The 19,027-nt window shown below is 43.7% G+C and overlaps 1 protein-coding gene across 2 annotated transcripts in view; it reads left to right on the top strand.

The window, feature by feature from the left end:
- The window catches only part of TOX2 (TOX high mobility group box family member 2), a 150,467-nt gene that overhangs the window by 65,899 nt on the left and 65,541 nt on the right, over nucleotides 1-19,027 (top strand). The gene's annotated exons all lie outside the window — the stretch shown is intronic.

Below are 19,027 nucleotides of genomic sequence, written 5' to 3' on the forward strand. Positions count from 1 at the left end.
ATTCCATTTTTCTCCACACCCTCTCCAGCAGTTGTTATTTGTAGATGTTTCAATGATAGCCATTCTGACCAGTGTAAGGTGATACCTCACTGTAGTTTTGATTTGTATTTCTCTAATAGAGATACTGAGCATCTTTTTTATGTGCATATTGGCTACCTACAAACAGCAGTTCTGCTAAATAGTTCAGACTTTGTTTTAAGAATTATTGAAAGAGCTTGTGTATATGTTTGTGTGTGTGTGTTAGAGAGAGAGAAAACTGGCACATGACTACTTCCAGTGTATTTTACTAGTCAAAGCAAGTTACTAGACTTTGTTAGTGAGAGACAGAGAGAGACCAAGATTGAATGATGTGATCAGATTTGCAGAGGGCTTAAAAATTCTCAATGGCAAGACTGGATACAGGAATACCAAATGGGCGGGTGTGGTAATAGTCGAAGTGAAGGATGATGTGTTGTCCTAGACTGTGTAGAGGCAGAGGAGATGGGAAGAAGTGGATGGATCGGAAATGTGTTTTTGGAAATAAAGTCAGAGGGTCTTGATGATGATGAATGCAGAGGGAGAGAGAGATAAAGGAGTAAAGGATGACTCTTAGGCTTCTGTGATGAGTCTGTTTTCCGGCACAATGGCACAGTTTTCTAAGTTGGAAATCGTCTGGGGAGATGGAAGTTTGATAAGGCCAGAATTGGATGTGCTACATTGGAGATGTCCATCCAAGTAAAGATGTCCAAGTACGTAGATGCTTATACAAGTGTGAAGCTCACGGTGGAAATGAATTTAAAAGTCTTTTGCCCAGGGTATTAAAACCTTGAGAGGATGAAATTTACGGAGGGAGAAGGGAGTGAGAAGACCAGAGGGCAAATGATTCTCAAAGTGCTGAGGTCTAACATTTGAAAGCAAAATAGAGGAGAAGACACTGTGAGATAGGTTGAAAATCAGTGGCTGGAGAAGTAGGGACCGTGGAGTCTTAGAAGCCAAGGTCAGGGTTCAAAGAAGGAAGGAGGAGATCTGGGGAAAGGTGCTGTTGGGCCCAGCCACTTCCCTATCAAAAGATAGACTTTAAATAAATTAAAATTTTAAATGTACTCAAGAAAACCATAAAGGCACTAGAAAAAAGTCTTTACAGTACCCATTACAACTTTGGAGTAGGAAAGGTGTTTCCATGACTCAGTCTTAAAAGAAAAGGCATCAAAAGGTTGACCATAAATTAAAATGGAGCAGAACTTTGGCATGACCAAAACACCATGAGTCAAGTCAAAAGACAAACAAAAAACTGGGCAAGAATGTTTTCAACTTATGATATAGTGAAAGGACTGATTTCCCTTCATATATAAAGAGTTCCTAGAAATCAATTCAAAACCCAATGAGCAATAGTTTACAGATAAATATAAACAGATATTAAATATATGAAAAATGCTAAAAATGTTCCTGCATGAGAGGAACAAAACTAACATTTTCACCTATTAGATTGGCAAAAATCCAGAGATTTGATAATAAACTCTGCTGGAGCCCATGGGGGAGAAAGAGGCACTTTTATACATTACTGAAAGGAGAGTAAATTGGTATAACCCTTATGGAAGGCAAATTGGCAGCATCTATCAAAATTAAAAATGCATCAACCTTTAGCCTAGGAATTCACTTTTTGGAAATATATCCTACAGATATATCTGCATACATGAGAAATCATGTATGCAAGCTTATTCATTTTTGCACTGTTTATAATGGCAATAAATTGGAAAAAAAATCAAAAGTTCAGTAATATGGGACTAGTTGCAGAAATTATGTACATCTAGCAAGTGGAATACCGTGTGGTTGTAGAGACAGAATGAGGAAACAGAAGTGATAGAATTCTTTAGACACATTACTTACTGAAAAAAAGCAATGAACAGTAAGTATAGTATATTACCATTTATGCTGAAAGTGTAGTAAGAATGTATGTTTCTGTGTGTTTGTATAACTCTGGAAGGATATATAAAAGTGAAAGTGTTAATCACTCAGTCGTGTTTGACTCTTTGCAACCCCATGGACTGTAGCTCGCCAGGCTTCTCTGTCCACAGAATTCTCCAGCCAAGAGTGGGAAGCCATTCCCTTCTCCAGGGGATCTTCCCAACCCAGGAGTTGAACCTGGGTCTCCTGCGTTGCATGCGATTCTTTACAGTCTGAGCCACCAGGGAAGAATATATGGAAACTAGTAAAAGTGCCTTTGTACCTTGTATGTGTGTGTTATGGTTATTGGGGAGGTAGACAAGGATAACAAAGAGACTTTTCACTGTACCTTTTTACATTTTGGGGGTTTTCAACCACAATGACTTATTATCACTTCAAAGTTAAATAAAATTTAAACAAGAAGAAGCAGAAGGTCCATGCTTCTGAAGGGTTGGTTGGGGAGGGCGTTGAGATTCATTTGATGGTTTTAGCAAAGAGAAAGTCACCCTGGACCTCAGAAGGACCAGCTCTGATGTGTAGGGGATGTCCTACCCGTTCCCAGGGTGGATGGAGGAGGGAGTATGAAGTGAGGACATAAATGCTAAGTCTAGATAGTGTATGAGAAGTCTAGTGGGGAAGGCAAGAGCAAGGACCATAGCTCAAATGAGATGAGGACTCCTTAGAAGGGGTTGTTTTTTTTACGACAAGAGACTCTTCAGAATTCATCTCAGTAGAAGGCATCCAGGAGAAAGGGCGATGCTGAGAGCTCAGGACAGGGAGGAGCTAATTGATGGCTCAAGTTTCTGGAGAGGGTGGGAGGCGCGGGGACTGCTCCACCACTGCCCAGGGGCGGAAGCTCTGGCCTTTTAGCCAGAAGGCGGACTGAGGAGCAAAGGAGTGTTGCTTTACAGATAGGATGGCTGGGAGCAGAGGGCGTCTGTACCAGTAAGCAGCTATTCTCAGAGAGATTGTGGGTGGGTCACCTGCCCAGAGGGCACTGGAGGTTGGAGAGGGTGGGGAAGATCTGCGATATCTGTGGTGGGTTATGGAAGACTGGTGTCTCAGACGGTGCGTCTGCCTACAATGCAGGAGACCCGGGTTCAATCCCTGGGTTGGGAAGATCTCCTGGAGAAGGAAATGGCAACCCGCTCCAGTATTCTTGCCTGGAAAATCCCATGGATGGAGGAACCTGGTAGGCTACATACAGTCCATGGGGGTTGCAAAGAGTCAGACATGACTGAGCGACTTCACTTTCATTTTCATGGAAGACTGAGTTCTTGGGTCAGGTGCTATCGGGGCGGATATTAATAGAGTGAAGCCAGGGCAAGGATTTTCCAAGCAGATGTACCAGAAGGATATCCAAGCTTTGTTGCCCAAAAGAGGGACTGAAATGAAGGACTTGGAAGTCCAAGTTGGGAAAGGAGAGAAGAGAGGGCACCCTAGGCTCAGAGAGCCCCTGGGGGAGGAGCTGGACACTAGGACATCTACATCACAGAGTGGGACGTGAATGGTGATTCGACGCTGAGCAGCCGTGGGCGTCGATGGAGGCTCTCCTCTCTGGGGAGAGGGCATTGACAGAGTGGAGAAGGCATCCCTGGCGATGAGGAGCTGGCAGCCCAGCATCATCAGCATGATGGCTGAGCTGGAGGGACTCGAGGTGATGCTGGGGCGTGATGGACGGGAAGCCAGAGCCAAAGGCTGGGGAAAGGGGACATGCTGGAGAGGCATGAGTCTGAATAGGCTGGGGTGGGATTTGTAGGGGAGGCAGACAGTGGTCTGCCTGGGACCTTGGACAAAGAGAAGGATGTCAACCCCATCCCCAGGGATGCCTGGTCTGTTTTTCTTATCACCTGGATCAAGCATCGACCTCCACTGGGTCGATGGTCTAACCTGGAGGCCAGAAAATAGGTTGCTGGTTAGGGTCAGATCTGCAGTCCCCAGGCACTGTCCCTGTCTTGAAGGTTCAGCCTCCTTCCAGCAGGGGGCAGTGAAGGGTGCCTGGAATGGGGAAAAAGCCGGGAGACTGGGTTTTCGGTTCTGCTCTGCCCTGTTCCCCTCACCTTGCACTGGTATCTCTCTGAGCCTCAGTTGGCTCATGTGAGTAATGAAGGAAGATGGTCTCTTGGCTTTTCCCAGCCCAAAATAGTGCTGCTGCTGGTGATAGTAATGAACATTTACCAGGCACTTCCTTGGGCTCAGGCTCAGGGGCTCCGTGTTTTTCACGGAGCTAGGTAGGTAAGGCTGCTCTCCCGTTTTACAGAGGAAGACACTACAGCCATAGTCTTTTTGAAGCAAACAAAAGTACTTCCAGCAAATGTACCAGGAGACAGAAGACCTCTTGCCACTATTGAAATCTAAGAGTCTAGGCTTAGTAACTCCGGCCCCTGGGTCTGTCTACATTGTAAAGGGCAAAGATGACATGACTTTTATTGCTTTAATTAAAACCTGGGTGAAGAGCTCCCGATTCATATGAAAATGAAATTGTGTTCTGCCTGCTGTGGTGCAGAGAAGGGAACGGCAGCGATTACTGCTAAGATTACAAACAATCAAAGAGAAAAGGCCTTTTGCAAGCATTTCCTATTAAAGCCACAAACATCACACTTTAAAAATAATTATGGTTGGGTTATCGGAACATGATTCATGAATTCTGAATAAATATGAGGGGCCTTAAAGGAAACTGTTTCAAGACTAGAGATTGTGTTCAAATCTGATGAAATTTAATATCACTTCACAGCTGGAGAAGAAAATGCATGAAAGGGGAAAAAAAAAAAACACGCAAGCTATGTATATGGAGAGAATTGAGTATATGTCAGGCTGAACTAATGAACACTCCCTCATGTGTCCTACACATGTGCTCGAAAAAATCGCCCACCTCTCTTGTTTTCATTGAGAGAAAACTGCTGAGAAAGAGTCGGTGCTTACACCTCACCAGTCTTAATTATGTATTGCAATAGCTAATCTATATCTATCTATCTATATATATATTTGTTTTCAAGCTCTAGCCTCCTGGCTGTTAAAAGTTTAAATAGTTGAGGGCACAGGCATGGGAGGCATTAGGGCATGGATTTGTGGGCAGAATTTGGGGCTTCCCTGGTGGCTCAGATGGTAAAGAATCTGCCTGCAATGCAGGAGACCCGGATACGATCCCTGGGTCGGGAAGATCCCCTGAAGAAGAGAATGGCTACCCATGCCAATATTTCTTGCCTGGAGAATTCCATGGACAGAGGAGCCTGGCGGGCTACAGTCCATGGAGTCTTGGAGTCAAACACAACAGAGAAACGAACACTTGTGGGGCAGGGGTTGGGGAGGACCTTACTTACTGCACTTACTATGCCTCCCCCATAATCCTGATATTTTTTGGACAATGAAGTGAATGTTTACAGCACGTAGTTTTGTTTCCTTCCAACTATTATGAGAGAAATTGAATCCAAGGAAACGTTCACTCTCTCTAAAAGGGATGGAAACAATGAAGATGGTGCGGGAAGTTTATGGGTTGGGGGAGGGAACACGCATTGCACTGGAAACGTAATTTCAAGGGTTTTATTGAAAACAACACCCCTTGCCCACTCCCAGCCACCTGGAACTCAACATCTTCTATAGGGCCTGAGTCTTTTCTGGGGAGGATGGGAGAATCCCTGATTTCATACACTTGTTCACTGTTACAGTGCAAGCTCACCCAGGGATTAGCAAGTTGAAATGGGCCAGATGTGGGACCTTTCCAGAGTAGTGCTGGGTCCTTGGCTGCTGGAGGTTCCGGAGCCTGACTGGGGCCCTTTTCAGCCTCTTTCACTGTGTGCCCTTGGGTGGTTTATGTGCTCTGTCTGAGCCCTGGTTTTTGCATCTGTGAATGGGGGCTGATTGGATGTCTCTGAGGGTTATGTCTTTAGATGAGTTGGCATCTTCCACCCCCTGCCTGAACCCTAGAAGGGACAGTGGTCTTTTCAACTAACCAGAGACTGGCCTCCCCCAGCTGGCTAAAGTAGCCCCCAGGCTGGAGGGGCCCCCGAGATGGAGTCTGGTGACTCTGAATGAGGTTCTAGCCCACCATGGGCAACCATAAAGAGATGCTGTTGGTCAGATGAGTTATAAAAGTAATGACAGGGGAAGACAGACTGAGCCGGGCTCAAGTTCTAGTCTTGACATTTCATGACTGGGCAACCATAGATAAGTCAACCAACTTTTCTGAGCCTCAATATTGTCTTTAGAGGTTCTTCAAAGTGATATGGGGGGAAGTAAACAAGATGCATTTATACCCAAAGTTCTTATTACAGTGCTCGGTACGTGGCAGGGTTACAATAGCATGAGGTGCTATGTCTTAGAGATGAAGAAATTGATTTTCAGCAAGGTGAAACAACTTGCCAAAGTCATCCACCCAGGATGTGGTGGGCACAGGAGATAAAAACAGCATCAGAGATATCAGCAAAGAGGAGGCCAGTCAGTTATTTTATCTAATGCCAGTCAAATTATATGAAGGGTTGAAACTGAAAAGATAATATTGGAACTATCTTGCTTTTAAAATGTACCAATAAATGCCTCCCCCATCACAAAAATAGAAGATGCCTCCTGATAATTGCCAGTCGGCTAAAGATGTGTGACCCCTCCCCACTACCCCTCCATTTGACCACGCCCCAGTCTGCTGCTCCAGGCTGGGTTTGCCAAGCCTCCTCTCATTATTATTAAAAAGCCTTCATGTGGTCCAGGCAGCCAGTGTCTCTGTCTCTCATATAGTCAAAGCCTGAGACTCTGATGGAAAACAAAGGCCTGGGTGTGGCATGGTTGCCCCTGCCAGCCCCTGGGAAAGTGTGGAGTGCCATGGACTGAGGGAGTCAGGTTAGAGTGAGAGGCAGATCTGTGCTCCCTGGGACTCCTACCTCTGTTTCATTCTCCCGTGTGACCTTGACCAAATTACTAACCTCTCTTGTCTTAACTTTCTGGTTCTGTAAAATGAGGGTATTATTACTGGCCTTACTTCCCTGATGACTAAGCAGGTAAAGAATCTGCCTGCAGGAGACACAGGAGATAAGGATTCAGTCCCTGGGTTGGGAAGATCCCCTCGAGGAGGAAAATGGCAATCCACTTGAGTATTATTGTCTGGAGAATCCCATGGACAGAGGAGCCTGGCAGGTTATAGTCTAAAGGGTCGCAAAGAGTTGGACATGACTGAGCTACTTAGCGGCAGCAAGCAGCATTACCTACCCTGCAGGCTAAAAAATCTAGAAGCGGGTGTAGCTTAGTTAAGTAGTTCAGTTGAGTTAGACTGGTTAAGTGGGGGTGTACATTAGTTAAGAGGACCGATTAAATGGGTCTAGGATAGCCTGCTTGGCCAGTGCTGAATATGTTTTTGTTTTTGTTGTTGTTAGAATGTGCCATGTAGAGAAGTGAAATAGTGAAGGAGCTAGGTAAATGTTTGGAGCTAGGCTCCAGTTTTTGGTGAAAAAAAAAACACATTTTTTTCCACATAGGGCCAGGGTGGCATGAATTAGATGAGGCTTGTGTTTCAGGTAAACAGGAATCCAGCCCAGAAACCCTCAAGCCAGGCCAGCACCAGGGCCTTGTGGATGCACCTGTTGGGTTGGTGTCAGTCTGAACAACTGCCCAGGGACGTGGAGCAAGATGGTGGCTCTCAGGAGCCTGGGGAGCTGGGGTGCACAGCCTGGAGGGGAGGGTGTGCCTGGCCGGTGAAGGTTGGGGAGATAGTCCGTAGTAATGAGTGTTTCCTTTGGAGAGGGAGATGGAGGAGCGCCTGTGAAAGCCTTCTTTGCATTGTGAGGTGGCCTGACCTGATCAAAGGCCCCTCAAGAAAACCTTAAAGTTTCCTGTAACAGCTCAAGGCCTTTCAAGTCACTCTGTGCTCCTTTGGGTTATTTCCTGTGCTGGGATGGCCCTCTAGAGTGGCGGGTTGTGGCTGGAGATCGTGTCTGTGTGATACATGAACATGGAGCATTGATGGTTTTACACTTGCTGCCAGCCTTAGCAAACATTTGCCAGACAGCAATAGGAGAGCAGGAGAAGGGATGAGGAAGCATTTTGACATTTTATTAAATATTCCCCCCAGAATGTAGAAAGTGGAAAAAATAGAAGAAACCAAATTGGGCAAGGATGTGGAGGCATTGGTGCCCTCATGTGTGTGTTAGCCACTCAGTCGTGTCCGACTCTGGGACCCCATGGATAGCCCACCAGGCTCCTCTGCCCACAGGATTCTTCAGGCAAGAATACTGGAAGTGGGTTGCCATGCCCTCCTCCAAGGGAGTTTCCCAACCCAGGCATCAAACCCAGGTCTCCTGCATTGCAGGCAGATTCTTTACCGTCTGAGCCACCAGGGAAGCCCATGAATACTGGAGTGGGTAGCCTATCCCTTCTCCAGGTGATCTCCCCACCCCTGGAATCACCCCAGGGTCTCCTGCATTGCAGGTGGATTCTTTACCAGCTGAACTACCAGGGAAGCCCTGGTGTCCTCATACATTGCTGCATAAATTGGTACAACCACTTTGGAAAACCCATTTCTCAGTATCGAGAGCTCTATGACCCAGTAATTCAACTCCTGAGTGTTCACTCAACAGAAATGCATTCATCTGATCATCCAAAGACATGTTTAAGAATGTTCATGGCAGCACTTTTCGTAAAAGCACAGAACTAGAAACAGTCCAAATGCCTATCAACAGCAGGCTGGGTAAATGATTGCAGAATACTCTTACACAGTGAAATACCACACAGCATCGAGAAGAGCAATTTATAACCAAGTGCTTAAGTCTCACAAACAACAGGGTGAATGGAAGGAGCCAAATACCCAAACAGAGCATTCCGTATGATTCTATTTACACAAAGCATAGAAACAGACAGAGTTAATCTGGTGATAGAGATCTGAATTGTGATTACCCTGGTAGTGGGGGCAGGGCGGGTACTGAGGGGCCTTGAGGGGCTTTGGAGGTGCTGGTAGGTTTTTCTGTCCTTGTTTGGGTGCTAGTTATGCAAGTATTTTTGTTTTGTGAAGATTTGTCATTGAGTTGTCCACATAGGACTTCAGCACTTCCTATTGATATGCTATGCTTCAACAAAAAGGAAAAAGAATTATCAGGGTATTTGTATAGATGTCTCTGTTTTTAGAGATGTGATATGATGGAGAAGGGAACCTAGCCAGGTTTGGTCATTTGTATCTTGTGTCAATCGACTCACCAGGGTAGTACGTTTCCCACTGGGAGTGTGGAGGGACTGGCCCATTACAGCCTGAGCAATTTATTTAACTTCCTGGGAGGGGCAGGATTCTTTTAGCCTCATAATGGATGATGAGCTGTGAAATTGCTCCAGGGCTACCCCAGGGGAGAAAAGGGTCTGGGCTTCCCTGGATCTTCTGTGCTCTGCTGGCCCTGACCTTCACTCCCATTTCAACATGGACAGAATTTTAGGAACTCTGAAAACACAAACATCTTAAAAAATGTTTGTGTACCTGTGTGTCCTTGTGATGCTATGTTGTGGTGTCAGAAAATCTTGTTTATGGAATATTTAGAGCTCTCTGTGGAAAAGTGCCTCTGGGCACATGCAGATACCACCCACACCCTCCACATACACCCCAGCACACCAGCAGACACACCCACACCCACACACACACGCTTGTCTGTAGTCATTCATGCACAAGTACAAGCATATATGCACATCACACTCACTCTGTCATGCTTGCTGATATACAACTTCGCAAGCGTCAAGCATCATTCTGTGACCCTGGGCAAGTTACTCAACCTCTCAGTGCCTCAGTTTCCTCACTGAGATGGAGACAATAAGAGCACCCAGCTGTTGGCACTTCTATGCACAGTACACACACATATAGACACACACAAATGATATTTTTATTTGTGGGATGTTTGCCTCCCTCCTAGACTGTTGGTTTCATGGGAGTAGGGACCTAGCACATAGTAGGAGCTCAGTTAATGTCTGGTGACGTAGTGAGTGAATGAACAACTCTCACTAATGCCCTGGCACACATGCTAACTTTTGGCACATTCACATACACATTTTTTAAACATGTATACATATCTGCATATACACCCATTCACATGTGTTGACATATATAGGGCATATACATGCACACACCCAAATAGCCATGTCCAGGCCCAGGAATCAGGAGAGTGGGTGGCTAGCTGCAGTTTTGAGACTCTGGACTAGAAGTCAGAACAAGGGTTCTGTTCACGGCTCCACGTTTATTATGTGATCTTGGGTAAGTCTTCCCACCTCTCAGAGGTTAAGGATTCCAAGCTGGGATGTGACAAAATTGGCATTTGAACCATGGTCTGTCTGGGTCAGAGTCTGTGCTCTTAATACCTAAGGCCTTGCTATCCACAGTGTGACCCATGGACCAGGAGCATCCCCTGGAGCTTGTTGGAAATGTAGCATCTCAGGTCCCACCCTAACCTCTTAAGTCAAAACCTGCATTTTATCAAGGTCCCCAGGTGGTTTTTGTGCATATTACAGATTGAGAGGCATAGCCTGGGGTACACTGTCTCCCTCAAACATTAAGGAGGGTCCACATTCAAGGGGCTTACCAGCTGGGTGGGGCACAGACATATGCCCACCTGAGGACTGCTGGAGAGGAGAGATCAGAGAATAAGGGAGGAGACAGTTGGGAGCTGCCCATGGAGACAGAATCAACACAGGCCTTCAGCATCGTTCCTAAGGGAGCCTGTCCCTCCTATTTATAAAGAGGCAGAATCCCACAGAGATTAAGAGCTAGACTTTTAAATATAAAAACAACATGTATTCATTATCTTACAGTTCTCGTGGGTCAGAAATCCAGGTGTGGCTTAGCTGAATGCCTCTGGCTCAAGATCTCTCAGGAGACTTCAGCTGATGTGTTGATCAGGGCTGTGGTCTTATCCGAAGGCTCAACTGAAGGGAGATTTGCTTCCAAGCTCATCAGTGGTTGTTGGAAGGATTCAGACCCCCTGAGCCAGACTTTCAAGTTGGAATCCTGGTCCTAACCCTTCACAGCTTTGTGACTTTCAGCAAGTTTCAAATCTCAGTTCCTCCCTTTCTTCCTCTGTGAAATGGATATAATTGTAGGCCCTACCTCCTAGAGTTGTTGTGAAGACAAATAAATTCATGTATGAAAAGTCATAGGACAGGGATGTGCTGAGTAAATGGTAAGTACTATATAGATGTTTTGCTGTTATTATTATTCAAACAGAGCTTCAGAGAAATGGAACAGCATAAGCTGGCTCACAGAGGGGGCACAGTAAACCTTAGCAGGGTGGATGAGCTCTGGGTTGCAGTCTCCTGATGGGACTTTTGGGGCATATTAGAGTGAATATGGGCTCCAGGCTGTAGAAGGAGTCCTTGCTCCATTCTGTACAGACCAGGCTTAGGGTGCTGGGCTCCGTCCTTGGTGCCACCACCTGGGAAGGCAGAAGGGTACTGTGGTTGTTCTGAGAATGAACAGGTGTCACTGGGAGGACAAGGACCTGAGCAGAGGGTCCAGCACGCCCAGGGGCCTGGTGATACCGGAGCATGCAGTGTCTGGGGTCTTCAGTGGGCTGACCATGCCCGGTGTCAGGTGGTGCTGCAGGGTCTGGTGCAGGGGTCCTTGGATGCCAGACGGGCACTGGACCCCTGCTCTGAAGGCAGGTAAGCCTCAGAAGGGTCTGACAGGGCAGTGTTCCTGGAGCAACGCAAACTGGGGGACTTCCCTGCTTATCCCAGTGTCACAGGACCTCGGAACACTCACAGAGACCAGTCTCTGAGAACTTCAGTGCCTTCAGCCCCAGACAGCTGGCGTGGCACATTTTTAGGTGATGCTGCTTGTGTAGTTTTCAAAAGGTAGAAATGGAAAAGAAAAAAAGCTGCAAACAGACATAATTTTTCCCCAGAAGCTCTTTTAACACGGAAATGACTAGAGAGCCTACTCATCATTTTAAAATGCTTTTAAAATCAACGCTGCTTCATGTCTGCCTGTGTACCTGTGAATCGGTGACACATACATGGATTGAATTTGGGTTTGAAAATCCATTGGTCCAACTCTCTCTTTTCACAGTTGGTATAATTGAGATCCAGAAGCAGCAGTGGCAGTGAGTTTCCTAAAGTTATACAGACTATGAAGGGCAGAGCTGGAATTCAGACACATTTGCAGGAAGATGATTTCTAAGGTGGGGACAGGGAACCAAGAGAATTATTTTGTGCTAAGCAGCATCTCTAAGGAGAAGACCACCTCAGATCTTTGCTGACTTCTTAGAACTTCTTAGAACAGGGAAGATGATGCTGAGCTGGCCCTCTGTACTATCAGTGGGCTATTAGTAAATTCATTCATGTATTCATGCATTAAAAAGTGTTTACTCCATTGTTCTAGGAGCTGGAGACAACAGTCTAAAACCCCTATTCTCATTCATTCATGTGTTATTTCATTCAGCAAATATTTATTGAGGCCCTACTACATGCAAGGCACTGTTCTTGGCCCTTGGGATAATCAGTGACCAAACAGTGGAATTTACATTCTAGAGAAGGGGACAGGCAATTGTTGTTGTTCAGTCGCTAAGTGAAAGTTGCTCAGTCGTGTGTGACTCTTTGTGACCCCATGGACTTTACAGTCTGTGGAATTCTCCAGGCCAGAATACTGGAGTGGGTAGCCTTTCCCTTCTCCAGGGGATCTTCCCAACCCAGGGATTGAACCCAGGTCTCCTGCATTGCAGGCAGATTCTTTACCAGCTGAGCCACAAGGGAAGCCTAAACTCTTTGCAACCTCATGGGCTGTAGCACTCCAGGCTACAGTGTTCCTCACTATCTCCTGGAATTTGCTCAAATTCATGTCCATTGAGTTGGTAATGCTATCTAACCATTTCATCTTCTGCCACCCTCTTCTTGTTTTTGCCTTCAGTCTTTCTTAGCATCAGGGTCTTTTCCACTTCATATCAATTGGCCAAAGTATTAAAGCTTCAGCTTTAGCAACAGTCCTTTCAATGAATGTTCAGGGTCAGTTTTCTTTAGGATTGATCTCCTTGCAGTCCAAGGGACTCTCAGCAGTCTTCTCCAGCACCACAATTCAAAAGTGTGAATTCTTTGGGACTCAACCTTTTTTATGGTTCAACTCTCACATCTGTACATGACTACTGGAAAAAGTATGGCTTTGACTGTATGGACTTTGTCGGCAAAGTGATGTCTCTGCTTTTTAATACACTGTCTAGGTTTGTCATAGTTTTCCTTCCAAGGAGCAAGATTACATGGCTTCAGTCACCATCCACAGTGATTTTGGAGCCCAAGTAAATAAAATATGTCATTGCTTCCACTTATTCCCTTCTATTTGCCATGAAGTCATGGGACCAGATGCCATGATCTTAGTTTTTTGAATGTTGATTTTCAAGCTAGCTTTTTCACTCTCATCTTTCAACTGCATCAAGAGACTTTAGTTCCTATTCACTTTCTGCCATTAGAGTGGTATCATCAGCATATCTGAGATTGTTGATATTTCTCCTGGCAATCTTGATTCCAGCTTGTAATTCATCCAGCCTGGCATTTCGCATGATACACTCTGCACATAAGTTAAATAAGTAGGGTGATAGTATATAGCCTTATCATATTCCTTTCCTATTTCCATTTCCCAGTCTGTTGTTCTATGTCCAGTTCTAACTGTTGCTTCTTGACCCACATACAGGTTTCTGGAACAGGCAATAAGTACCTTTAAAAAGTCAAGAATTTTGTGTGTTAGATGGTAAAAGTTCTAAGGAGGAGAAAAACCACCTCTAGGACAAGGGTCAGCAAACCATGGCCCATGGGCCAAATCTGGCCAACCACTTGTCATTTGTAAATACAGCTTTATTGGAACACAGCTATGTTCATTAGTTTCAATACTGTCATGTCTACTTTCATGCTCCAGAAGCAGAGGTAAAATAGTTGGGACAGAGGCTATTTAACCCACAAAGCCAAAAAGGTTTATTATCTCCACCTTCATAGAAAAAATTTTGCAGACCTTGCCTTTACAACATACAAAGGGAAAGTGTCAAAGAGGCAGTTGGGTATGTGATTGTAAAAATATATATATATATATATATATGTTATTAAAATAAACCTCTGTCAGTTATTAGAAAATAGAGCCTGCTTATCTGTAAAATGGGATAACGATGGTGCTCAGGCCACACCCTCTCATTCAAAAGCTGTGACCCCAAGTTATTCCCAGCCTTGCTACTTCAGTTCTCCTGGAATTGCTTTCTCCTAAAGAAGAAGGAAACCTTTCCACTATAATTGCTCATTTTTCCAGAAGCATCCCCCACAAGTGGATCAGTCTGGAAAGCTGCCTGAAACTTAAAGTGACTCAGATAATTTCCTGAGCAAAAAACCTGCAGGGATTATTATGTTTGTTCCCAGATACTGTTTTAATAAACAAAACTCATGTCAAGTGGGACTGGTTGTCATTGTCACATTATGACGCCTCTGTCTGCTGCAACCTAAGCATTTCAGGGTCAGGACCACCAGTGGGAGAGTTTTCTACGGTCTCCTCCATCCCCGTTGCCATGGCTCGGAGGTTCTGCCTGTAAATAAAGGCTTAAAAAGCTATTATATCCTCCTCCCCTCCCCGCCGCCACCAGAATCCACATTTAATTTTAACAATATGGCTTTTTCACTCCCGTTTCGCTTATATATGGCATGGGCTTTTATTTATTTATTTTTGAGAAGCATTTTTAGCCCTGGAAAATGATAGCCCAACAAGAAGGCATAATTGTACTGATTTTCAGAAGGGTGGCAATACTCCAGATCTGATGGACTGCAAGACATGAATCAGAAAAATTCTATTAAACATCTCTGGGACGGGTGACACAGGGGTATTATCCAAGATGATTAATTTGACTCAGTCATTATGGACACAGACAAGCCTGACAAAATTGCATTTCATTCCCTACTGAATTCATAAAATCACTGTACACATAATAAGTTATGGTGCTGGGTGCCCTGATCCAGTTGACGGGGCTTTAGGTTTGGGTAAGATGCTGTTTTCCTTGTTTTGAAAACAGAGTCAGGAAATGCTGAATTGAATGGCAGTCCTCTATCTGAGATGTTCTTACAGGTTTGGGTTTGATTTGTTAAGATGGTAGATGGCCATATAATTTACTGTCCAAACCAGGACAATTTTAAGGTGAAAGAGGGAATTACCCAGGACAAGAGGCATAAAGCAGGACAGTTCTGGGCTAATCAAGATGGATGTATGTGTTGGGATGGGCGTGAATAATGGTAGAGCATGTGTTGGCCCCAGTCAGTCAGGGTTTCTTGTCTTTGTTACCATAAATACTGCCTGTGTGACTTTGGATAGGTCATTTTTCCATGTTGAACCTCAGTTTCCAAAATAGAAAAGATATTTAACACTTGTACTGCTTACACCCTGAGTTGTTTTTCTTTTTTTTTTTGGCTTCCTTGAGTATGGGGGTGGCGGGGGGCGGGATGTGTTGACCTCTGTCCCTGTGTTTTCATATTGTTTCCTTGTATAATTCTCTCAGCGGTGAGATGGGGTTCGTTCATAGATAAAGATACCCAGGAGTAGGTAGTTGGGATGAATTGCCAGAGGTCCTTCAGCACGTAAGTGGCAGGACTGGAATTCCCCCAGGTCAGTCTAAGTCCAGATTTAAAATAGTACGCACTGATTGTATATTCAAGAATCTTCAAGCTTTTGTGGGAAAAGTATTTCAAATACATGAAAGCATTTGGAGCCTGAAGTCCTATGTCAGCATAAGGTGTTGCTGTCACTCCGGGTTTGCCGGCAGACTGGACTCCACAGGGTTCAAGAAAGCAGAGGTCCACCCTTGTCCTTTCCTTCCCGGCTCATGGTCTTGGAAACCTGCAGTGGGCAGGGGCTGGCCTGTTGCCTCTGCATCCACTCCCATGTCCTGTGATGCTGCCGGAGGCTTCAGAGTCAGGACAGGCTGAGGCAGGATTAAGGAACAGGATCAGAATGTCACGCTCGCTAGTCTTGTTGATATCCTCGCCTTTGTGTCTGCTGCTGTAGCAGACCCTCACACGTGGGCTTTTTCCCATGGGGTGCACTGAACTTGGGGTCTGCTCTGCCGGGGGCATACCTGTTGCCATACCTCCTGCTGCTAAGACACCCCCCCCACCCTATCAGGCTGCTGTCCTGGGTGAACCTCTTTAGATACCTTCAGCCAACCGCTGTCCTTAGCTTTCATCTGCCCCCAGCAACTCACACGTCCCGAGCTTGCCACACCGTGGATGTGCAGATCGCTCTCTGACTCTCTCCTGTTGCTGTCTCTTCTGGCGGCTCCGGCTCTCCCCACACCTTCCAGAACCTCCTAGGCACAGAACCTCTCGACTCTGGAGACACAATTTGAGTCCTCCTGAGAGCTCTTTCTCACCAGACTTCACCAGGAAATGAGGTGCCACCGCCCCTTTTGTGTTGCACTCCAAGTCCTGACCGGTGACAGAGGTCTTTCTCACTTGGCTTGAAAGTGGGGGTTCAGGATGAGAGAAAAGCCAAATCACCCTCAATTCCTATAGATTCCTCCTCAGTGAATCTTCTGCCTTACACAGGATTGGGGTGGGCGATGGAAACTGGTAATCCACATGTCAGCCAGACAAACTTCTAGTAAGCATTAATTGGATAAACCAATCAAATAATGAAATGTATACTTCTCCAAAATACAATAATTGTTCATTTGCAAATACATAACAATGCTCTGAAATATATGAAGCCAAAAATGGACATACAGGAAGAAATTGATAAAATCACAATCATGGTGGAAATTTTTTGAACTACCTGTCTCAGAAACCAATAGATCAAACAGAAAAAAAACACAACTAATAGTTATGTAGAAGATTTACACAACAGAATTAAGCTGAAAATAATAAACATTTATGAAAATTAGCCTTATACTCTGTTACAAGGGAATTCTCAACGATAACTTTCAAAGATGCTATGTATTTTTCATTCCTTTTTGAGGCATCTTTTTTTTTCTTGTCAGTTGTTTATTATTTTGTTAACCTCTTCAAAAAAAATTTCCTACTCATATTTATGTAAAATTTGTCTTCTATAGTACTTTTTTTAGTCTTTCTTCTAACGACTTTTGGTTTATTTTGTTTTCGTTTCTAGCTTCTTGAGTGCTGAATTCATCTATTTTGTCTTTCTTGTCTTCTAATAAATTCATTTAGGTAAAAAGTTATAAATTTTTCATTGTCTGCCTCTCACAGATTTTGTCGGGTGGTATTTTCATTGTCTGTAGTTTCAGTTGTAATTTCCTATTTAACCCCAAATTTACTAGATTTGTTCTTAAAATGTCCAAGTATTATACAAAGTGAAGTAAACCAGAAAGATAAACACCAATACAGTATACTAACACACATATATGGAATGTAGAAAGATGGTAACTATAACCCTATATGCAAGACAGAAAAAGAGACATGGATGTATAGAACAGACTTTTGGACTCTATGGGAGAAGGCAAGGGTGGGATGATCTGAGAGAACAGCATCGAAACATGTATATTATCAAGGGTGAAACAGATCGCCAGTCTAGGTTGGATGCATGAGACAAGTGCTCAGGGCTGGTGCACTGGGAAGACCCAGAGGGATGGGATGGGGAGGGAGGTGAGAGGGGGGATCAGGATGGGGAACACATGTAAATCCATGGCTGACTTATGTCAATGTATGGCAAAAACCACTACAATATTAAAGTAATTAGCCTCCAACTAATAAAAATAAATGAAAAAAAATGTCCAAGTATTTTAGAGGGTCTGTCTCCCTCCATATTTTTCTGCTCCCTCTTTCTCTCTCTTCTTTCTTTGTTGTTAAAAACTAGATTAGTGCATTTAGATCATAGAATGTGGCCCATGTCATCTCTACCTTTTGAAAAGTTTGTAATTATCTGAGTAGTTAGTACATGGTCATGTTTTTTAAGTGTTCCATGCACATTTGAAAAGAATGTGTGTTCTTTAAATTGAGACAAATCAAGAGAGGAAATTGTGTTATTCAAATCTTCTGTCCTTACTCATTTCTATCTGATCGATTTGTCAGTTTTTGAAGAAATGTGCTAGTGTCTCTTTATGTTTATGGTTTGATTAAATCCTCTTTGTACTTCTAACAGTTTGTCAACGTTTTATATTCCTGTGGTTTATCCATCTACATAAAAGTTTATGTCTGTCATTTCTTCTTAGTGGATTGTGTCATTTATCAACTTAAGTATTGCTCTTGGTCTCTTTAATGCTTTTTGCCCCCAGATTGTGCTTAACTTGTTATTAATTTTGCCACTTCTGCTTTTTATTTGCCTGATATATCTGCTTAGTTTTAACTTTCTATGTAATTTTATCTTAGGCATGCCTATTATAAATGTCATATGCTGGATTCATTTATTTTCATCAAAATTTTAATTTTTATATTTTAATAAAGGACTTGAAATCATTTTTATTTATTGTGATTACTAGTAGTCTTAATACTCGCATTTTATGAAGGTTATCATATTTCATAACTAATTTCTATTTTCTTTTTCTTTTCATGTTTTTGTTAGATTGATCAGGTTCTATTTTCTTTTCCATTTGTTTTTATTTTTGTTTTTGTTCCTCTAATGGTGTGGAATTTCTGCTTTTATTTAAAATTATAATAAATGGATAATAAATGAATTCAGCAAAGTTTCAGGGTGTAAGATCAATATTCAAAAATCAGCTGTGTTTCCATGTACCAGCAAACAATTAAAAAAAACAACGACTAAGAAAACAGTTTCGTATGTCACAGCATCCAAAATAATAAAATACTTAGGAATAAATTTAACCAAGGTGGTGAAAGACTTGAATGGTGAAAGCTATAAAACACTGCTGAAAGAAATTAAAGAAGAGCTTAACAAATGAGGAAGACATCTGTGTTTGTGAATCAGAAGTCTTAATTTTGGTAAGGTTGCAGTACTATCCAAGCAATCTACATGTGCATTGCAATCCCTGTCAAGATTTTTAGAAGAAATAGAAGAACTAATCCTCAAATACATATGAATTGCAATGAATCCTGAATTGCTATAGCAGTTATACAAGAGAAGAGCAAAGTTGGATAACACTTCCCGGTTCCTACAAGAGCACCACAGTCAGAACAGTGTGCTCAAAGTATTCAGTTCAGTTCAGTTCAGCTGCTCAGTCATGTCCGGCTT

This window comes from Dama dama, chromosome 23 (assembly GCF_033118175.1).
Source record: "Dama dama isolate Ldn47 chromosome 23, ASM3311817v1, whole genome shotgun sequence".
Taxonomy (NCBI): Eukaryota; Metazoa; Chordata; class Mammalia; order Artiodactyla; family Cervidae; genus Dama; species Dama dama.